The sequence below is a fragment of the Cryptotermes secundus genome, unplaced genomic scaffold (assembly GCF_002891405.2).
Source record: "Cryptotermes secundus unplaced genomic scaffold, Csec_1.0 scaffold359, whole genome shotgun sequence".
Lineage (NCBI taxonomy): Eukaryota > Metazoa > Arthropoda > Insecta > Blattodea > Kalotermitidae > Cryptotermes > Cryptotermes secundus.
The window spans coordinates 71,818-80,354 of NW_019742559.1; the positions used below are offsets into that span (position 1 = coordinate 71,818).

Below are 8,537 nucleotides of genomic sequence, written 5' to 3' on the forward strand. Positions count from 1 at the left end.
GGAGCACTCTTTCACTATCGTGTGTGTATTGTGCTTTGTGTTGTGTCTTTGCTCCTGTGACTGCGTGTGTTATACTGTGTGTTATACAGAGCAGTATAACACACGCAGTCACAGGAGCAAAGACACAACACAAAGCACAATACACACACGATAGTGAAAGAGTGCTCCGACAGAAGAGGATAGGTGTGACTCGCGTAGTGAGATACGACGTAGGGATGAAATATCCAGAACTATTTTAATATTTTTAACATTTAACATTTATCAATATAATATTATAAATATATATTTTTGTTATTTTAATATGAAGACGACAAGGCATGCAATGAACTAGTTTAGCGTAAATCAAATAAGCACCTGAAGATGGCACTTTTGTGCCGAAACATATAGTGCGAGAGAGAGGAGGAGATAGATGAGTGTATGCACTGGAAGACGGTTGAAATAAATCATGAAGTTTTGATTTGTTATCGTCGTTCTCAAATATCTGAAGTGCGCCACATTTTCAGAACATCTGTTTTCTATCGTTATGTCACGATTTTGCCCTGTATTTTGGTATTGAAAGTAATTTATAGAATATCACAGCAAGATGCAAACCTTGAAGTTTAGGGCAGAGATAGTCAACTGTAATTACCAGTGGCAGATCCAAAGAACAGTGGAAAAAGAATGGTAAAGAAAAGCTTCATAATTTCTGTCAAAACAGCAAGTGGGACAGAGGAGAAAGATTCTTTGGAAGTTACTTCAGTTATGGCTCGTCTCCGTGGTTCCGCGAGATAAAAGTGAACCGTCGTGCCTTCATATCAATAAAGCGTATGAGAGCAGGTCTCACCAGCCTTACAGCAAGCTTAAATAGATTTAACTTTGTGGTGACGGCTGAAAACGGTGGAATATATCTTCTGGAACTGTAAACTGCATGAGGACCAAAGGGCAACAGTGATGGACATTTTGTCTGAGAACAAGAAAGAATACCCAAAGTCAGTTACAGAGTTCTAGAGACTAGTCACTAAATTTACGTAAGAAGGAAGTACATACGAGATAGTAATACAGTAAAACCTGTCTTAAACGGAATCTCAAGGGACCAGAAAAAAAATTCTCTGAAGCCAGGTTTCCGTTTAATCAAGGTATACTGTAATAACGAAACAGGACACAAACGTATTTGAGACAAAACACTAGGAGTAACTTCTACCGTAGAAAATCCTGCTTTTTCGAAACACTTTGTCACAGTTTCTGGTAACAACTACTTTACTGCTTGACTTATCCAAATAACTGCATCTAGAACCGAGACAGTTCTTGAAAGTTCAGAGGCGGATGATGTAGAATCTATATTGACGAGCAAAGATTGCATTAATAATTTACGATAGTGGACCTTAATATTCCGAATGATGCCCTGATCCATTGGTTGAGAAACACTAGTGGTGTTTGGAGGGAACCAAGCAAGTCGCGCGTTGGAAATTTCGATATGAGGGTGGCATGTTGCGTTATCCAAGAACAACAAAACATGCCGGTTTTGCATTTTCATTCTACCATTGAAGGCCGTTAACCATTCCTCCATGATCTGTGACGTCATCCATGCCATTTTGTTGGCTCTCCACTCAATGGGAAGTTTCTATATGTCAATGTTTCGGAAGCAATGTTTGCTGCCTTGACAATCACTAAGGTTTTCTCCATTTCACCTGACATAAAACCACATAGAAAAACAGTCAGTCTTTCTTTGCACAGTTTTCCTCCAAAACAGTTTTCACCTTTAAGACATAGCAATTTATTCAGAAGCGCGCGGAAGAACAGTCCAGTCTCATCACCGTTCGCTATGTTTTCAGGTTCATATCCCTCGATTATGGATGGCAATTTAGCTTCCCTCAATTCCTCAATGGTCTCACTATTTACATCACTTGATTCACCACAAAGTTCATTAAAAACTATCCGATGTCTTTTGCGAAAACTCTCCAACCATCCGTTAGTTGTTTTGAATTCAGTCTTCCCCAGTTTCTCAGCGACTTTTTTTAGCATATTCCTGTACCATAGGACCCGACAACCGGCGATTTTTCGCCCTTACACTGACAAACCACTCCCACACTATTTCGTTAACGTCTTCGTTTGCAGTTTTCTCAAGTTCTCTTTTTATTTTTCCGTTAGCACAAGTTTCCCACCGCTTCACAATTTCCGTTTTCTTCTTTAGAATCTCATACACTTGAGTTTTACCGACGTTAAACATCTTCATGATCTACTTAAGAGACAATTTATCTCGCTCACTCGCATGAATCACTTTTAATCTTGTGTTAAGATCAAGCACAACTCTTGTCTTTGTAGCCATGATGACAACTGCTAGACTAAAGTAAAACTGTAGGCCTAGAGCCCTTACCGAATACAATTTCCAGAAGAGGAAAACAATTCTGCTGAATCTCAGTGTAGGTAGTACAGTACTGTTAGAAGCTTATTTTAAAGTTAGGGAAAACAAAATTCTGTAGAATGTATAGGATGCCTAAAATTATTCTAAACGATGCATCCCGGAAGACAGGAAATTTTCCTTATAAAGGCTTATTTTGATTTCCGTTGTCCGCGTTAGGCAGTTTCCGTTTAATCCAGGTTATTTAACACCTTTTTCAGCTCCAAAGTCAAGACCCCTGAAAATATTTCCGTTTAAGACAGATTTCCGCTTAATAAAGGGTCAGTTTAAGGCAGGTTTTACTGTAGTACTATATTCTTAGAATTATGTTAAGGGAGATATTCAAACATCGCGGGGTGACCGCTATGATAGAATAAGATGTTTATGAGACTGTAGTACAGAGGATCGGATGGGCATTGCGTAGGTCGTTTTTGCATATGAATGCATTTTTCTCTCAAAATAAAAAAGTTTGTATGCTCGATTAGGCTAACAGTTGTTGGACAGCACAGTCGTGTGGATAAGAGCTGGAGAATCCGCATTGTGAAGAGTTGTTACCAGTAAAAAATTAGTCAGAATTTTGTAGAGGAACAGGCTTTGTTGAGAACAGTTACTTAGCAACGAATAGTGAAAACAGACTGAGAATATTTAGTGTGGTGTTTGAATAATTATTTTTTCCTTGTGTTTCGCTGAATATTTTTGTTCGGCTTTAGTACACTTCTCTTAAGATGATGATAAATTAATTCCTGTGGCAACGAACACACTAATTCAGTTTCATAACTGTAAATAGCCAATGACGGCGGACAGCAAAGAATGGGTCTGGCATTACAGCATCTCAATCGCTACCACGATGAAGGACACGATACGCTAGCCCGAATTGTCACAGGTGATGAATTTTGGGTTCACCATTATGAGCCCGAGATAAAGCGTTCGTCAATGCAGTGGAAACATCCTGCTTCGCCTTGAGGCTGGAATGCGGTGAACAATATGCCTTCGTGATCCCAGAAGACTGTGAGCATCACTTTCCTGGAGGATGGTGTCACCTTTTTTTGGGGGGGGGGAGGAAACCAACTGGTTACGAAACACGGTTTCTAGGGATACGGACACTGAAATTTGTAAACACCGAGAAACGAGACCGTTGCTTCGGACTCAACACATGGTTTCCGAGACAAGGCATTCATGAAGAGCATTAAGGAAACCCTTTGAGGCTGTGATCTCTATTTGGTACTCTCACAGTTATAAAAGGGAGTTCATTCGTGAATTCGTCATAAAGCATCCGTCAGACCGACGTCGTTAAGCAGGAGTTCAATATGTGAGCTGATATAATTAACTGTAATTGTAAAGAAGTGCCAATAAATCCATTCATCGAATCCAAAACCCCTTATTGTTCGTCACAATGTATAAGTAGCGATTGGGGAATGGGATTTGTATAAATCAACGTTTTCATTTCTCTGAACAATGAACTGTTTATATAAGATTTGAGGGTGTCACTGCCGTCAAATTCCTACTGAACTATTCTGGATTATGTCTCCATGTACTCTGCTAGGTGGGTACCCATGATATACTGTAGATAAAGCAGCGTGATGCACGGAAACGTTGGTACCCATCAGACAACACGGCACTTTAACTCCAAATTCACAATATCAATGAGCCCTCTGCTATTACAACTGCAGCTGGAACCGATTTGCAATGGGGTCTACTTATTTTCTAAGGCCCGTTTTAATATTCGCTCTTTTCCGCCCGGGGCGTCCGACGGTCTTTGTTTAAGGCAGCCAGGATGCATGTCTTTTCACGTCTGCTATCGATGTTACATGACCAGCCTATGCTAGCTTCGTTTTATCAAAATGGCAACCGGAGAACTGTGCAAATTACGCAGTTCCTCATTTTGTGGTTTCATCTATATCCTACTTATACTAGCGTGTTCATTAGATCATGTTTTTGGGTGTAAAATATTTTCTCTCTTTTTGACTGACAGGAGCAGCGATAGCTCGGCGGTGGGCATTGGGCTGGGCGATCGGGTTTAAATTTCAGGCAGGGATAAGATCCCCCTCTTCTCTACAGCGACCAGAACTGTTTTTTTTTTTTGCCAGGCGTAAAGGGGCCGAATTTGAAACTGCCCACTCATCTGAAAAAGTCTTCATGGCATGGTGCTTAAATAGTAAGCAGGGACAACTTCAGCTCTACCTTTCCTTTCCTGATGAGGGAAAACACCTATTCTGTTGGGTCCCTTAGAAATAGCTAGCCTCAATCACTGGAGGATGGAAACAGATCCAGTTTCCGAAACGTCGTGTTTTTCTTAGTTATCTTAAAAACCAGGACGATGGATAAAGTCCGAAAACCCAATATCTCTGTGTGTTATACACCATCGTCAGAATCCTATAGTAACTACTTAAACTTACAATACTTTGGCAGAATTTGTTAGCCCATTCTTTTGCTTAAATTCCAAATCGATGAAATTTGATATTAGCGGCCTCGCACTAAAAGTATCCAAGCAAATGTAATTTTAGTTCATCCGAGTCCAATACAACCCCTACACTGCACAAAAATTAAATCAATTTTATCATTATAGATTGTAGATTTTTGGATTATGGCGCCTAGTAGTCTCGTAGGTGGTTACTGGAGACACTGAATCCTGAAGAAGGATGCAACAGATTCCTCAGATGCGGTGGTAACCACTTACGAGATGTCATAGTCTCATAGTTCAGAAGACCACAATCAAATTTTCAATTGGTAACAACAAAATCACATATGAATTTTTGTATAATGTCCTCTAGAAACCTACTCACAGTGCAAAAATCTGCCGAATAGAAAAAAGAAAACAGCGATGAAGAGCATTTACAACATCTGTCGGAGCGAATTTTGGAAATGCTGATTATTGAATAAATACAATTAAAATAATTAGTGATTCTGTCACTTTATAGGATGTGTGATTAGGTTTGCAGCGCTGAATTCCTAATGGCATTGAGTGGCCATCAAATAGAATGAGGTATGCAACATAGCAAAGAACGGATTTGGAACTGTGTGTAGGCCGACTTCGGATTGAAGTAAGCCTTTACGTGTTTACTTACTTGCAAAATCAGCCAACCTACTCCTTGGCTCCACTGTCCTCAAACAAATTTGGTCTTCATTACAAAAGATAACCATTCTTCCCTTTTACGTCCCTTGACTCCAGATCTTCATTTCCATCTCCTCTAAATCATTCTCTGCATCTTCCGCTTACTTCAATCTGGGCCTTCTTATTTTTCTTCCAGTTTGTGTCCTACTTCGAAACATTTTCTGATCTGCCCTTGCTTCCACTGTTTGGTAGGCTACCTAGTTTGGTGATATCGGTAGAAAAGCAGACATGTTAAACTTCTTGAGAGAGCTCGTTATGCCCACGTTTTCCATCACTCATAGATGGGCCATCAGTTTCACACCAAGGAGTTGCACGTGCCACATGTACACGTATACCTAGCTTAAGACACAGAAGTGTAAATATGGAATGGCAGAAATAACGAACATGAACCCTCAGAGGATCAATATGCATCTCTTAGACATGGTGGAGAAAGCAAATATAAATCCTCGGAACGGGAAATTGCGGGTGACAAGAATAGCTGACAAAATTTGCGTGCGGTCAGGAGGAGGTTTACAGTAGGGCGACGGCGCTCAAAGCTGGAGTAGAAAGACACTCATACAGTAACGTAACTTCTCTACAGCAGAGGAAAATGAAAACCGATGCAAGGTTTAAGTAACAAATGCAAATCGTATAAAGAAGAAGCGGAAATAAGAATAGCTTGTTCCTGGTTTTCTTCAGACCTTCCAAGCAAATGCCGTGAGAATACCTCAAACCAAGTCACGGAAGCTTCCTTCCACAGCCTTTCAAATTTATTGTTCGCTAAACATTCTGTCATTTCGTACTATATCATCTGAGTTAATGACAAAGCAATGTACACAGTGGCCATAAATTATTCAACCCATTTAATACTAACGTAAATCACAAAGTTCAAGATATAGGGAAACGGCGCAGTCGCCTTTTGCTGGACTCACTTGTTTCGCCCTGCTGCAGTCCGTACACGTTGGATGTAAATAAGGGCTTCCTAGGATGATGATGCCTATGATTCCTGTGCCTGGGGCCCCGCCCTTACCTCCTGACCCCGCACTTTCCTCGACACTATTGTGGTGACAGACTGGGAATGTAGAAGGATGAATGGGCGCCAGCAGACACCGGTCTGGTGGCTACGAATTTGTACAGATCTTCGGGTAAGGTGACTAGCTTCGGCTGGAATCGGTAGGGCCGGCGATCTGGTCTCTAGGTGTCAACGGGTCTGGCTTAGCAGAACCTGGTTGCACACGTGTCATAAGGAACAGAGCCCTCTCTTATTTTAGGATGTCATAGGGACCAGGCAGCAAGCCCTCCTGTTATTTTAAGCTGTCAATACCCAGCGATAACCACGAACTTTTAACATGCCACAGGATAACTTATTAGTATTGGGTATGGCTGCAGGGTACAATCACGTACAGCTATAACCCTGACAGCCCTTCAACAGTATAAACAAAGCATTAGTCAGCAGTACTCACTAATTGCGAGGGAGGTAGAGGTTATTAGTTTTTATGCTTATGACTGGGTCAAAGGAGTGGGAATACACAANAATTCCTGGCAATCCGGTAAAACACACAACTACCGGCGATCCACGTAATTTTCGGACATACTCGCAAGAGATCTAAATTTGTTTGTATGGAACGACAAGACTGCTCCGTCCACCTACCACTTTGTCTTGCACGTCCAACCATACAACACATGGACATACCTCGATCATGCAGACGTACGTCAGAGAGAGACTTTACTGTGTAATATATGTATACCGGTACTGATAAAAAGTAAAGCTATGACTGTAACAGGCCGTGAAGGCCCATAGGGTTGTGAGACGTTAAGGGTCCCACATTACCTTGACAATCGGCTCAAAGATGGCGGTAAGGTTGTCAGCCTTACGCGCCGGCCAGGAAAATTATTTAATTAATTCCTGGTACTCATATCTGTTTTTTTTTCTTGGCACTACAGCCCCAGTGGGCCTAGACCCACCTCCATGAACTCCGTCCACTTCGGTTTTTCTAGATCTTACACATATGGTAGGACTCCTTGGGCGAGTTATCAGCTCGTCGTAAGGCCTCTACCTGTAGACAAACACAGAAAAACGTACACAAACATCCATGCCCTGAGTAGGATTCGAACCCACGATCCCGGCTTCCGAGCGAGAGAAGACAGTGCATGCCATTCATTTCTGTTAGAGGCTGAGTAAACCCCATGGCCTAGTGCGGCCGGAAGGATTAGGTCAATTGAAAAAAATTCAATGACGTCATCGGGAACTGAACCCGCGACCTTCCGGCTTGTAGCATAGTACCTCAACCACTACGCTACCTCGTACCCCCTATACTGGTACTGATAGTTACATTTATATTTACAGGAGCCCACTTTAATAATATGATGTACTTCCACTAAAGGCGTGACCAGAGTGGTTTGAACGGCTGTTGTACTGCGATGTGGAAAACAAAAGGAAAAACTACCACATTATCACTTTTCCTGAATAGTCTCTTTCCAAAAACAGAGATAACATGTATGCGACCAGAAGACGAGGAAAAAGACATAAGAAGATGCTCCCTACAGCCGGAATTTAAATGGCCCTAAGTCTTTAACACTGCAAACTTTCAGAAAAAATTGCATATTTTCCATTCTATGCAACACCGGAATATGAACTAAAAAGAACCTGAAAGACAATAAACATTTCTACATATACACAAAAGGGCAATTTTTACAAATGAAAATTAACTGTGATTATTTTGTCATGAAATGCAAAATATAATCGTTATTATATACGTTATGAAATTCTAAAGGACTTACCCATTGTTTTTCTTAAACCTTGAATCGTGGTGGTGATGTAAATATGACACTATACAGGATGTCCCAGGAGGAATGGACCAAATTTCGGGAGGGTGTTCCTTATGTTAAAGTATGCCGATATAACCCAAAACACCTATGTCCAAAGTTGAACGGTTACGGAGATAATGGCCAGAGAATTGTCAAACTTTGACCGGTATTACACACTTGTTGCTTACAAAATACATATTAAAACTGGCAGGAATATGTGGATACTGTAATATTAATAATGTACGTAACAACAAACTAACT

The 8,537-nt window shown here is 41.0% G+C and overlaps 1 protein-coding gene across 1 annotated transcript in view; it reads right to left on the reverse strand.

Moving 5' to 3' along the window:
* Window positions 1-6,417, reverse strand: part of LOC111873347 (tubulin beta chain) — a 26,428-nt gene extending 20,011 nt beyond the window's left edge. Inside the window, exon 1 of the mRNA XM_033755064.1 lies at window positions 6,401-6,417. The gene's annotated coding sequence lies outside the window, so the exon portion shown is untranslated. The remainder of the gene's footprint in view (window positions 1-6,400) is intronic.
* Window positions 6,418-8,537: the final 2,120 nt, after the last annotated feature.